Source organism: Lycorma delicatula, chromosome 5, assembly GCF_047948215.1.
Source record: "Lycorma delicatula isolate Av1 chromosome 5, ASM4794821v1, whole genome shotgun sequence".
NCBI classification, from domain to species: Eukaryota; Metazoa; Arthropoda; class Insecta; order Hemiptera; family Fulgoridae; genus Lycorma; species Lycorma delicatula.
The window spans coordinates 168,243,978-168,259,972 of NC_134459.1; positions in this window are offsets into that span (position 1 = coordinate 168,243,978).

Here is a 15,995-nt window from a genome sequence, read left to right on the forward strand (position 1 = left end):
TTCTTCTCTGCTCTTCTATCTCTGCAGACCACCAATAAACCGGGTGATATTTATTGTTACTCGGCGGTATTTTAGCTATCTCCTCTTTAATTATATCCTGGAACGCCTCAGGAGTTATTTGTGGACAATTTTTGATTCTGTTTGCTGCGTTGTTGGTAACGCGGTGAATCTGTTGTTCTGTCATTCTACTGAAGATGTTTAACTGTCTTCTTCCTGGTGGGTACTCTCTAAGGGTGACTAAAATGGCCCTATGGTCACTAGCAGTTTCTTCGTTAAGGACCTCAAAGTCGATTGAGTCAGTACGGATCCTACTGTCGATTATAACCAAATCAATTATCGAATTATTTCCTCTTGCGCTATGAGTGGCGGTCCCGTCGTTAACACAATTCGCGCCATTAGCCTCAAGCAGTTCCTCTAGTATTCTTCCTCTACTATTCGTGTAGGCCGCACCAGCTAGCGCTGTCTTACAATTGAAATCGCCTAGGACAAGCGTTCTCTTACAGGAGCGCGTCATGACTTGCTGTAAGTCAAAAAGTCTATTTTTAAAGGCTTCCGTAGTACAATTAGGACTAATGTAAATTCCTATTATTATTATATTGCTTAACTCTACGGCTACCATACCATCACCCCTATGATACAGGTTGTAGTTCACATTGCCAGCAATCCTTCTGATGGCCACATCCCCATTCCTGTCAGTCACCCAATGTCCCCTGGCCGCCAAGTACACATTTGGTTCCGTGGCCACCAAGAAGTCGGCATCGTACCTTGTTGCAATCTCCTCAGACAGATCACAAGACAAGCGACTTCTATTATTATTAATTAGTATTACTTTAGTCATGACCTTTGTTACAGCACGGGTTCCCGGTCCTATGTGAAGTGGCTCCACAGTCCAGGCATATGGTCGCCTCCTTGCAATCTTTAATTACATGGCCGGGTTTACCACAGTTGAAGCAGAGGTTTGAACGGCCCTGGCCTCTGCACTCTCTTCTGCTGTGACCGACATCCCAACATCGATGACATTTCTCTATATCCGTCCGGATGTAGGCCCTGCAACTCACCCACCCTACTCTCAGCCTTGCTGCAATTAATTTCGTTGCATTCCTTTGACTTGTGACCACCGTGTCATTTTTTGTGTTTCCAAATGCCTCCCTTAGTGATGTGACCTGAAAGTTTTCTCCTTGTCCTAGTACCTTCTGTACCGCTTCCCTGATCTCTCGCTCAGTAGTGTCGCCTAGCATGTCTTTTACATGAACAACTGTTCTACGGTCTCCTCTTGTTCTTATATCCACCTGGAGATCCTCTGCTCTGTTCTTCAGCAGGGAGGAAAACCCCCTCGCCTTCTGCGCTCCACTAATTCGGACCTCTAGTTGTTGATCCCTTCCCTGTTTAATTGACAGTATTTCGCCGGCCTCCTCAACCTTAACCTTTTCTTTCATGGTTTTCAACAGATCGGCATAAGATTTACCGGGGGCCCTTACTACGACCGTTTTACTTTCAACGACCGGGGGGGTTCCCCTTCTTGTTGATACCGACCTCGACCTTGCCCTCCCTTGTTCGCTCAGGCTGGGGAGTAACATCCTCGGCAAGGTCTTACCCTTCCTCATCATGTATATTACTATTTTCCTTACTATGATGCCCGCTGGACCACTGGGAATTTGCTTAACATTAGTGATCTACGGCAACCAGGTTATTAATGTGATTTCTGTCAGTCATTTATTTTTAATTCACCTAATACTTTAATTTTAATGATTATTCTTTAAAATATATCAGCTGTTGTGAAATCATCAGCCTGTAATCGATAGAATTTATCGTCTTACTGACGATACAGTTTAATTTTTCAATTTTTTTTTATATGTTCATGTATACTCTAGACTAATAAACAAACTTTCTGTATAATAAATTATTTATATGCAAATTTATTATTCATTTTTATGATTATTTCTTTTATTTTGGTATTCATTTCTTTTTTTATGTTTTCAAATTGATTGAACCTGAATTCTGGATGTATAAATGGAATATAATACACTAATTGTAGTCCTAGTTATTTCATTAGGAATACATTTCTTTCATTCCTTTTATTGTTATTTTCTAAAAATTTTGTAAAATGTAAACAGAAATAGAAGTAGGAAATAGATGAGAGAACCTTGGTTATAGCGAAAGTATCATACACTGAGAGTATGCACACTGAGTACGTTTTTTCCGATTGTTAATTTGATTTGATTTGTACTGTAATACTTATCTAGTAGCTCCAAATTAAAAATATTTATTGAAAATTTTATTAATACGCTGTGAAATAATTATTTTATTTCATTAGTAAAAAACAATAATATATGTGTTAGTTTAGTTTGGGATGATACACATTGATATTTTCTTGGAATTTAATAAAGGTTTTTTTATGTTGATGCAAGTCTTTAAGATTAAAGAACAACGTTTTATTAACTATTATTTTACATAAAGTAAGGATACGTATAAGTTTGCTAAAAAATTATATGGTTTACTGAACTAAAAATTGGTGTTTTTAAAATACAACAAAAAAAAAAACAACAATAAATTATTTCATTTAAAATTTCTGTCTTGGTTTTGTTTCAGGCATCATTAAAATCACTCAAATTGAGATTCTAGATGAACGATTAAGATAGTTTAGTGGAATGGCACCCTCTTTAAAGTTCCCCCTTCCAATGTTCACGATCCAAATGTTCCTGGTACGCCTGATTTTCTTAACGGCTGTTTATCCCCCTATTTCCACCTTATGACTCTTAAGTATTTTAGGTCATTATTACTTGAATAATTATGGTTGTTACATAACAATCACGTCATGTATATTCCCTTTACACTTTAAAGGGTACGATAATACAACAACCAATGGCGTCTTGAACAAAAAGATAACAATTTATTAAAGGTTGCAACTTAGAAATTAAGGAATAATAAAATTCTTATAGCAAATAGTGTTTCTGTGAGCAAAATCCATTGACTCGTTTATGTCAAAGGACTTACAAAATGTAACCACTCTCAAAAAAAAAAGATGTAATTCACAATCTTCGTACGATTTTATATATTTGTGGGCAAAAAATTTCAGGAGACGAAATAAAAGGAGAAAATATCCTCAATTAGGGATTTAAATATAGCATAAACAAAACCAAATTACAACAACAAAACTCTAGGTTGCTTCAGTGTCAACCTACTTTAAATTTAGGTGTTTACATAATAACCTAATCCTATTCAATAGGAAAATAATAATTTCTATAATTAAGAAAATATAATTACAATTAGCAAAAGTTATAATTTTGGGTGTCATTAGCACATTAAAAAAATTTCTTTTATTCAGAATAATTCGTGAAGAATATAAGAAACCTTCAGTACATGTTCTACTACCAAAAATAAAGATGAAATTTCATTTAACACCGAAACTCTATGTTAGCGAGTGTCAGATGGGGAAAGATTCCTGTGCCTTCGGTAAAATTACGGCCTGGCTGTAATTTTTGGAACCTAAATTAAGGAGTAACTTTAGTGGATTTATACGAACCCTGATCTAAAAAATTGAAAAATAACGATAGGTCCCAGAACTGTATTTTTAATAGTTTTCGAGAAATTTAAGGTAAAGAGACAAAATATTGGGGGACGAAAAAATCATTATTTTAATTTTTCGTAGAATGACTTTGTTAGCCGGTCTCTGTGGAGCAAGTGGTAGCGGACTCGGCCCTTCAATTGGAGGTCCCGTGTTCGAATCACAGTCAGGGATGGCGTTTTCACACACGCTACAAATAATTCATCTCATTCTCTGAGGCAGTACCTAATGGTGGTTCAGAAGGTAAAAAAAAGAAATAATAAGAAGTTTGTTAAATAAATAAAATAAATACCTAAAAGTTTTAAACAAAACTTGTAGAAAAATAGGAAACTTTCACCAGTTTATTTATTTAATCGTTTGTAATATTTTTTTTGTTGTTTGTCTTTGTATTTGTTAATTTTTTAAATATTTAATTCTTTTGTTTTGTAATATCGAAAATTTTGTTTTCTTTGATACATAGTTAAAATCTGTCGTATTTTGGTATGTTTTGTTTTTAATAAACATCAAATTTTTGTATTTTCAGTAGTTTTTTATAACATTTTACTGAGGATGAAATTCTTTTCAATTTTAGTTTCACGTACGAAGATAAAGAAATTACTGTGATCGCGAAAAATTTCGGTTTTCAGATTTCAACGGAAATATTAATTTTTATCATCCCTGAATTCATTTTGACTAGTTTTGGCGTGACGTCTGTACGTTAAAACGTACGTATGTAAGTCTTATGTATCATAACTCAAAAATGATTAACCGTAGGATGTTGAAATTTTTGTTTTAGGACTGTTGTAACATTTAGTTGTGTACTTCCCCTTTTGATTGGAATCGACTGAACCAAAGTGCCCAAAAAAGCTCAAAATCCCCCAAAAAATGGTTTTTGGTACACTTTATTAACTGCAGTAATAAGCCCTCAGTGAGAACATTTCAGTGATATATCATATGTAGTACTTATTTTCATTGGTTCCTGAGTTATAGCCAAAAAAAAAAAAATTAATTAATAAAATACTTGGATCTTAGGGGAAGGCACATCGGTTCGAATCAGACTTCATCTCTTTTTTCACTTTTTTTTTCATTTAAATATATTGATTTATTAATAATTATTAACATCACGCAAAAATCTTTTTACTATGAATAATAATTCAATAACAAAAAAAAAACCAATGAAAAAATATCAGAAGTTTAATGAAATAAAATTTTATGTACTTTTCATTTTAGAAAAATCTGTAAATGTAATTTAATAGGCGTACAAGGAATTCATGTGTTGTCCACATAAGATTTTTTACATTCCTAAATCATGCTGTATATATTTTTAGTTAGTAATTTGATTATGCACTAATATTTTATGGTCGTGGTGTTTCCGTCAGCCTAATTCTTTAATTATCTATTTTATAATGTATTTTTACTAATGTCTTACTTTACGATTTTTAAACTGTTTATTAAAATCAAATAAAATATTCCTAATGACTGTAATATATTATTAACAGTTTAATTTTCTTTAAAAGTTGATTCTATCATAAATTTTCATCTTCTCTGATTGATCTTAAAATTTCTTCTATTTATTATACATTTTTTTTATTATGTATAATTAATAATTTTAAAAATTAATTAAGAGTAAATTTATCATGCTGTAAAATACAGGTTTTAGTTTGGATAAAATTACACTTAAATATATCTTAAATACAAGAGATCTGGATTCGGTTTATAGTGTACTTTACCCATTGAAATGCAATTACTCCCTCAGAAACGGTCGATACGAATGAATCTAAACTACACCGGTGGCGACCTGCAGTTAAGGCAGATTGTTATAGTTTTGAAATAATATTAGGAAATGAAAATTGGTAAATTAATATTAATCAACAAACTTATGAAACCATTTAAATTAATTACTTTGAAAATTTTAATGAGGGTCTTTTACATGATCAGACATTCTGTTATTTTGATTTTTTCAATAAGAAAACGGCCATTTGTGTACCCTCATTCTCTATATCATCTTATAATAATTTAATTTTCTTAAAAACTTTTTTCTCGAATTTATTATGATGGATCTTTTAGCACTTATCCAAATTATAATCTAGTTTAATTATTAAAATCTAAATAATTACTTCACGCTAATTACAGATTTTAAATCTTATTTACTCTTTTGATTTCTAGATTCTATTTATTATCCGAGAGTATATAATGTTACTTCTTATGATTATAAGAGAGATTTTAATTTTTGTATCGAGTATAATTATCTACCTTTCATAGCTTCGTCATAATTAGATTTTCATAAATTAATTACGAAAAAATGAGATAGGCTAATAAACCACAATAAAAGTAATGAAACAAAGAGATTACGAAAATTAAATTCCATCAAAGAGTCGTTAATATAGCAAATTTAAACTTACACAAAGAAGGATACAAATTACTGAATAAAGAATTAAAACATAATATAAAATATTCTAACATTGAGAAAAATGTACAACAAAATATAATGTATGTAGAAAACGGAATAGAAATGATACCCTGAAGAACAGACGCATGCAAGACATTTAGCACCAGAATTAAAAAAAAAAATCTATTAGTAAAATGTTAAACAATAAAAACGAAATAAATATAAAAGAATATAAAATAACAGAAAAAGTAAAAAAAAAAAAAACAATAAAAATAAATTAAAAGAAAGTGATGCATTAATAATAAAAGCGGATAAAGAAAATTAAATATTTATCAATAACAAAGAAAATTTCGAAACTACATTTTCCAAGATATCGTCGAAAGTTAACACATTCCTACACGTTGCACTCCATTCCTCTGTACAGCAGTTGTCACCAGGTTCTTAACGGTGAGTTACTTCATTTCAAATAATTAGATGCTAACCCACCGGTTTGGTCTAGAGGTGAACACGTTTCGTAAATCAGCTGATTTTGAAGTCGAGAGTTCCAACGTTCAAATCCTAGTAAAGGTAGTTTCGTATAAAAGTACCTTTTATTTGAATACTAAATCATAGATACCGTTGTTATTTGGTGGTTGGGTTTCAATTAATCACGCATCTCAGAAATTGTTGACCTGAGACTGTACAAGACTACACTTCACTTACACTCATACATATCATCCTCATTCATCCTCGGACGGTGATTCCCGGAGGCTAAACAGGAAAAAAAATAAAGATAATTAATGCTGGAGCCTGTCAACCAAAGTGGGTGGATAAGGCAGTTTAGCCGATTGGTATAACGATAGGCTAAAAATTGCTGATCTGCCAAGTCCTTAACACGCCTGGATGCTTTAAACATACCCAACATTCAAACAACGGCCTATGTAACGTAGATATAAAGCTGTGTTTTTTTTTTGTGTAATTATTCAGTAGACATTATACGAATTTAAAAAAAAGGAGGGGACTGCTTTTTTGTCGTTTTACGTTAAAAATCTGTTACTTAGGGTTAGAACTGTACCTATATCTACTGGATAGAATCGCTTCTATACAGAGACCTTTGTTCTTTATGGTACATTTTTTCAGCCCATTTTCTGAAAAATATTGTGGGAAGTAGTAAGTTCTTACCGATCGGGTCACTTTAGAGTCTCCTGGACTACGGTATATGAGCGAGTAATTCTGTAAATGAAAAAAGTGAACTTTTATCTACCCTTACATTCTCCTAGCGGCCATCGACGAAAACTATCATTTAAATCGTGCTACTGCATTATAAAGAAGTATACACCAAATAATGTTTTAGTTACGATTTTTTACTCTAATAAGAATAATATTTTTCGTTCCCGATATGATACATTTTTTATTTTCCAGTTGTTATCTGCCGTTTATTAGGAATGTACATGAAACCTGATTTTTACATTGTTATCAATTTCCATTAACTTTATTTCATTATTGCGTTTATTCAGTAAAATAAAAAAATTTGTTAGTAATAAAATTTTATAAAAATATGTTTTTGAAACCGGTTTTAATCAGTTACTAAATGAAAAAGAAAAAAAAAATAATAGGAAATACATTAAATTACTGAATAACACAACCTTATTGTATAATAGCGGATTGATGGACAGAGTGCTCTTCTAACAACGAAATGAAACGTGCCTAGAGTCTGGATTTAATACCGGTGGAAAGGGAAAAGTACCTCGGATGGTAACATTAAACTGTCCCTTCCCCTTCTTGTCATCATTCTTTCACAATCTCCCTTTCTTTCTGGCTTTTACATCTTTTCAACAGGAGAACAGAGCGCCTTTACAGTGAAACATATTTTCATTGTTGTTGAAATGAATGACAGTAAAGAGAAGTCTGTAGCCATCAACCTTATTTTCAAGTTAAAACTTTTCAATTTTAAAATAACAGTTGTCTTTTAATAGGGAAATTAATAAAGGTAGTATTTTTTTAATATATTTATCGGTACCATAAATTAAATATTAATTAAAACTTTTTAAAGTAATTAACATTAAGGTACTAGAAAGTTTCTTTATTCAGTTGAACTCAATTCAGCATAAATTTTCAATTAAAAAAAAATACATTTTTATGTACATATACTTTTATCTTAATTATAAATTTACTCTAAACCTTATACAGAATACGTTTTTTTATCCTGCATTGATTAAAAATATTGAATATTAAGAAAAAAAAAAATTACATGAGATTTCTAGTCGGTTTAATGTTTGCATAAATTTTAATTCTTTCTGATATTTATCTTCGTTTACACTTTTTTTGTATTTATAGATTACTTTTATCCTTTTCTCTTTGTTTAATTTTATATTTTCTTTTCCTTTTTCTTTAGAACCTTTTTCTCCGTTTTGTTAGTTTACTCTTCATATCCAAAATCATCTTTTCCTTCTGGTATTTCTTAATTTTTTTCTCTTAAAACGATATTTTTATATTCTCCACTGTTCCATTTTTTATCTTTATTTTGATTTTAAAAATAATTTTCATTTGCTATTCTTTATATTTTATTTGATTAATACTTTCATAATTTCTTGTGGTTTTCTATTGTTATTGTTTTTCAATTATTACTTCCTCTATTTTTTTTTCTTTGATTTCTTCATACTTTCTCTAACATATACTTTATTTCCTTAACTCTAAATCTTTTTCTTTCCTTTAATTATCCTAAAATATCGATTTACAAATTAAATAGATACACATGTATTCATTGTAGAGCTATCATTATTCCTTAATGATTTCTACGTACTTAAAAATATCTTGTCTTCTTAAATGTAAAATAATATTTAATTATATAAATAAAAGATGTATAATATAGAAAGTTCTAATATATCAGCTTTTAATTCGGTAAGCTTTTTTTTTTTTAATCTGTTAGAGGCAATTTAATACATACATTTGATTAAAAAAAAAAAAAAAAAATCTCTTTTTTATCTCGAAAACAAGTAAAGGAATTGTTGACCTTATTTTTAAAACACCTTATTTATATTTTGTTAAATCAATAAATTATATCTATTTATAGGTGTAGATTTATTGGGTTATATTTTTTGGAATTTAAAAACATAAACAAAAAGAAACAGAATTATATTAAAAAAAAAAAAAAAAAATGTAAATATTTGTAATTTAACGCAACTGTTAGCCTACATTTTAATACAATTTGTGGCAAAAATATAATTTAAAATAAAATAAAATTATACTCTAGCGTCAAATCTAACGGTTTATGTTGGTGAAACTTAATTTCAACACTGTTACGAAAAGAGAACACCAACAGTATCGTCCAACGTTGCTAAGTTTTATTAATATTACCTCACGTGTTAAGGATAGCTTCCTCGGTTAATCTTATCTAAATTTCGTACAGCGTAAAAAAATTATTGATTTTCTGTTAATCCTTTAATATTCTGGTGTCGTAAATTTTATAATGCGGTAATCTGATTCATTTGATGTAGCAGAGTGCTTTATTCGTAAGTGTCAACAAAAAAAAAGAAATGAACTTCTCTAAAAGAAAATTAAATATTTCAAAATAGAAGAAAAACTTGTAGTGCATATATAGATTATACATCAGTTTGGATTCAAGATTTCTTCAGAAATATGTCATATGAAAGCCATGGAAATCGTGGTTGAATTAAATATCGGTAGGGATGAGTTTAAAACTAGTCTTAACTGAGTTTCTTTGCTGACACATTTTTTTATATTTAAAGAAAGACAACAACAGTACAGAGTCTATCGGAAGCATACGAAGATAAAGTGATAAAGTTTGAAAGATAAATCATAAATCGACGAAAAAAGAAAAATTATTTCCTTGATCAAATCTGGAATGTGTATCGGACACCACTGACTTTTAAAATACCATCGATAAAAAATATTGAAGGTGTAAATACAAGGATTGTTTAAAAACGAACTGCCGATTACGAAAACCACGTTGCTCGGTGATGCTGATAATACTTTCGGGTGGGAAAAAATTACCCCGGATATAATTTTTAAAATAAAACATCTACTGAAAGGTAAAACATTTCTTGCCGATGTTGCCGTATGAACACAAGGATAGGGAAGGATGAATAGTAGGATTAGTCGCTTACCTGAATAATAGTAAATAGTTACTAATGATTAGTCCAGTTTCTAATAACACTGATAGACAAAAAAAAACGTTTTTAATATTTCTGTGCGATACCATTTCTTGAATTGCTTTTTTGCGTGCATTACAGATCTGTAAACACAATTTTTCAATCACCCTTACATTTAAATAAATTACGCTTCAAAAAATATTAAGGGAAAATGTAGTTAAAATCTGTAAAATTTATAATTTTGCGTGCCCATACCCGTGTCAGAATCATCTTTCTGTTGCTTTTCTTTTATAAATAGCTTCAAACACATCTCAAATTAATGTCCAACAGTAATCGGCTAGTATGTTAATATTCCATCTCCCTTTTATAGCAGCTTTCCATCACCGAAATATCTTGGTGGAAATGTTCCCCATTCGTCACTTACCTCTCCGAGGTTGTCCGGGGAAAAATCCAGATGTAAGTGGAGGAAAGGTATTTTCAAAGATATATTATATTCTGTAGCTTTGTATAAAGTAAGAAGTTGATTAACATTGTCGTGGTAATTGTCGGATTTTTGTTTGCCGAGAAAATGTTTGTAAACATCTTTAAATGAAGCCCCAAGCTTCATTTACATTATTTAAGATAATACATCATATTATTTATGAGCTAAATACATCGTATTTGACCAACTCTCTTATTTAAGGATTAACAAATATTCCTTCTTTAATTTTTCCTTCACTTACATTCGGAAATTTCTGCCTGATGTACAAAAATCCGAGACTCTCTTTCTTCATTGCTTTTACATAATTTTTCATTAGTCCTAGCTTGATATTGAGAGGGGGTAAAAATATTTTTTGGGTTCAACTAAGGACTCATGAATAGAATAGTATTTTATTTTATTTCATTTGGAGTTAAGTTGTCTCATTTCTTCCATTGTTTGATAACATAATGTTTATCCATAGTTCGGCTGTCCCATTCGCAAAGAAAACACATGCTTTTTTAATTAAAGGTGTAATATTTTTTTTCAATTTGACTTTACGGTAAACTTACCATAAACAAACAAAAGGCATCCGCATCATTTACACAATTTCGAGGCATTATGACACTGCACTGTTAAAAAAACTTAAGGCAGCAATAAGACTGAACAAAATTAATTCATTCCTAAATCCAGTGCTTAATACAAACAACACATCTGTGTTTTCAGCTACATGTTTTGCCCTGCACAGACATGATTAATCTCGTCCATGAAGACTCACTCTTCAATATTAGATACGATGTAATATGTAACTATGATATGATGTAATTGTTTGTCTAGTATTGTTTATTTATAGCTTACAAATTATGTTAACGAAGTTAAATAATAAAAAATTAGGTAACAAAATACCATATAGGAGCTTCAAATGCTAACTATACGTTGAAAAATGGAAAAAATCCTTTAATTAAAAATTAAAAATTTTTCAAAAATGGTGGGGGATAAAAAGATTCTGAGGTTATATTCGTTTTTAGGATCAAAAAACAGATTAAAATCATATATTGTATGTTAAGAAACAAAAATTATGTTTATCAGTGTAATTAATTAGTGACTGGACCGGGTTAAATGCATTTTGAAGCGTCGACCTCACGCTATTTTACGAAAATCTTTCATACACGTAACGGACAGTTTTATGGGGTCATACTACTAAGATGTAAAGTTAAGACCGGTTGTTGGAAAGTGTGATCAGGTTATTATTCGTGGTGGAATGGCAATTATACCTCAATCTCTTAATATCGGAGTAGATCGACTAATTAAAACCAACCTTCGTAAACACTAACAAAAGGGTTGGTGAACATAACCCACGAGACTTCATTAACTTGTAAAATTAAGAAATCGTATTTTACACAAATTTGTGAAAGGATCATTTTAACTCAGAAATACCGGATGATTTTATTAAATAATTAAACAAGAAATTCAAACTGTCAAAATATTTCTTGAGAAATTCATTCAAGATATTTCAAACACTCTCGATGATAATGAAGACGATATTTGTAGTTAAGTGATTACGGAATCTGGAGCATTGATGAGAGTAATTATGGCAAATACCAACTATAATCTTTATGGTTTTAATTAAATATGTGAAGTACAGAGTGCTTTACTGATATGCAAATAACAATTACTGTTCTAGGTTTAAGGTGATTTAAAAAAAAATAATTCATAATCTAACTGCGTGACAAATATTTATTTAACAAAGACAAAGTAAATGCCTAATTTTTTGTTGAAAGTTTTGAATTCTCTCGTGTTTTATCTACATCTTTTTATCTCTGGTAATTGATATTTTTTAAGATATTATGTAATTACTCGTGTAAAATAAGCAATAAGAAGTATTAATATATATATACCGCTAAATTATAAAACTATTCTCAAATTTATTTTACACTTTTATAAATTTAAAAGAAAAGAATATTAATACCAACGATGTACAGTACAATAGTTAAAGATTTATCAATAATTTAAAAGTTTACATTACTAATTCACTCTGAATTAATAATAATGATGTTAAAATGCAAATCTAGACAACGAAGGTCTGCGTGAAATACGTGTGCGGATGTATTTGTTGTTGACAACCTTTGTCAACAGCGCCCTCACTCCGTACAAGATTACGCACGCCTAAACACCTTTGGACTCGACATTTACTGTAAATCAGTTTTGGTAATTTCCGTTTAATAAAGTTAATTTAAGTTAAATAATGCGGTTTGATATTAATTAGATCTGTTCTTGCCCACTGAATATTATCGGAACGATGGAACATTTTATTACGCTTATTATCTGAAACCGTTACGTGATTTAATGATACGTTACCGGTTTTTGTACATCCAGTTCAGGAAATAATTCATTCAGGAAATTATAATTTTGTTTTTTGTTTTCGATATGGAATTTAATTACTTTCTTTCCACTTTTACTTACAGAATGTGTAACGGAATTTTTCATCAGAATTTGGGGGTTGTATAATGGTGAAATTATATATAAAATGGCAATAATGGCTTAGTAAATAAATAATTTATTTAAAAATACTTCCAGATTAAGAAATTATAAAATACTTATTTAAAAACGACTGAGTCTCTCAAAAATTAGATTTTAAATATTTATTATGTTTTTGCAAAAAGATTTTTCTTTAATTTTAATATTTACTCTGAATTTTAATTTTAAATTGGATATTACAGAAAGTTTAAGGATAACTTAACTTTTTTAATTCATCTAACTAAAATTTAACTTCAGTGGATTACTGCAGCTAATAGTTTTCTACTCCATTCTCTTTCTTTCTTTTTGAAAAACTGAACGAAACTTAAAAAAAATTAAAATTACGAGTGTATAAAACACTAGAGAAGAAATAAAAAAAAAAATAAGAAACTAATGTTTGCATACATACATTTTTAAATAAATTAATATTATTTTAATTATAAAGGTGATTTATTAGTCGTGAAAATAATAACAGATATACCCAGAAAAATACAACTACTTACCTATTCAGCTTTAACAGCTGAAACCAGCTAAATTCAGCTACAAACAGCTTTTACAGCCATATTCGGCACTGTATCACCATTTTCCATTATCAAAAATGTACTCATCGTTTCATCAGTATTGCTTATCCACTTCTCCTTGTATCCTAATTCAGGTTATCCTCTTTTCTTTCTGCAATGGAACTCAACCTCCCAAATGTAACAGTCGACCCTCATGCATTCTGTGCATGTTTCCATACCATACAGGTTGTTTCATTTCAATGGTGTGTTCTAACGATGAGTGTATTCTCATTTCTTCAGTAACCCTTTGATCTTATTCGTTCCATTAGAGCCCTCTGACAACATCTCCTTCAAAATATCATACCTGTCGCCCTGATTCTTCTTTTTAGGTTTTTTTTTTAAATATCTAAACCCTGCATTGAAAGTATCTTCACTTTATATAACCACACACCCGTTTTTTCGTTTTTTTTTTTTTTAGATATTTTGGCGTTCCAGAAAACAGAATGCAATCACCGAATAATCGATGTTACCTTCTTGACTTTATTTGAAATAACAATCTCATCTCATGTACTTGATGTTACTACGATTTCCAGATATTTAAACTCATTGAATCAATTTCTTTTCTGCTTGAATGTTCTTCCCTTGACTAAGATAAATCTTAAGTTTTTTAAACTTTCAGTAGTATGAATTTAATATTTGTGAATCTAGAATTAAGTGGGATGAATTTTTCGTTGAACTTATATGATCAATAATTAATAATTTAAATTTAATTAAAATATACTTTGTTTGGTTTTATAAAGAAGATTTTACATAATGACCAACTGAAATATAAGTACTGAATTTTCAAAATAACAGCAAATAAAAAATGTTGAACTAAAGAAATTACTAATCAAATTATTATTTTTTTTTTTTACACTTATATTCAAAATTTCAGTTTTTTATTTATATTCCAGAAGTGGGATAATTCGTGAAGATAGTGCTGGAGAAGGCTTACTATCCGTCTATTATTATAAACTATTCTCAGTTCTCCTATAGTTACCTAAGTTTTTTGGTTAAACCTGCTTGATTACAGAAGTAACAGTTTGATTTAAAATATATAATAAGTCTTTTTGACAGAACTGAGAAGAAATTTTTAAAATATAATATTATTATATCATTCTAGTACTGTAGTGAAATTTCCTGATAAAATTAATGAAGACTAGATATTTCTTTCTTCCTCTTTGTTTGCCTTAATTTATTTCATTAATAGTATTTTATGTCAGTTCAGGTAAACTCTTTATGTTATTATTTTAAATTAAAAAAAATCTTAGTTTAAGAAATTATCTACGCAAACGGTGGGAAGTTACAATGTAAAAGTTTTATAACAGTTAATGTTATTGAAATTTATTATTTAAATATATTTTCTAATACTGAGATGTATTATAAAATATCATATACAGTGCTTGAATTTTCATACATATATCCGTCATTGTATTTTTTATTGTATTATTAGTTATTCTTTTTTAATTTATTATTTCTGTTTCTAATTCCGTACTTTTATTTAATTTTATATTTTCCCTGTAATGGAACAACAAAACAATAATAAAATATCATTTAGTGGTTGTAATTTATCAACTCTGTTCAAGTTTTACTTTATATTAAAACAGTTTTTAGTTAATTATACGTGTGAGTAATCGATTGCGGTTATTTTATTTAAAACATAATTATAATTCTCTCATTTAGATTAACTTCAAAATGGGATGCATATATCAAATTTCCACCAAGTAATTACTGCCTATTACAATAAAATTTCGTATTTATAATTCTTGTATATTAAAAACATATGTTAAAGATTTGTTTAATATATGTTTTTTAAATAAAAGTATATTGGGAGAGAAACTTAAAACCGAACCGCTACACACGAAACACAGTCGAAACAATCTACCATTTAATATTTACATCATTGTGACATTTTATGGATGAAATGAATAAATGAACGTTGAATTCTTTATTTACGTACGTTAGCAAAAGTTTATATATTTATGTAATTCTATAAAACATATCGAAACGAGTTACCTGCACAGCGATGCACTTTTTTGCTGGAGGGATTATAATAAGAGTAACTTGATACAGAATGTTGTCAATGCATTGGATTTCTTATTGAACATTCGCCTTCAGTTCATCGACAGTGTGAGGATCATAAACTCTATCCTTCAAATAGCCTCAACGGAAAACTCTGGGGAATGCAGAGGTCAGCGCCCTCTTCCGACGGTTCATTCTTTTGAAAATCTGCATAAATGTGTGCTTGTGAACTGATGGATGATTCGTCTTGTTGGAAGAAACCTTAGTCTTCTTCACTATCTGTTAACTGATTGTAGTTATATTTTGAAGATTTCCGGTACACTTCTGTCTTGATAGTCCTATCAAAAGGTATTGGCCTCGCTGTACGATTAGCAGTAAGATTACACTATACGCCGATTTTCTCATCGTAAGGTGAACATTCGTAAGGTGAATATCC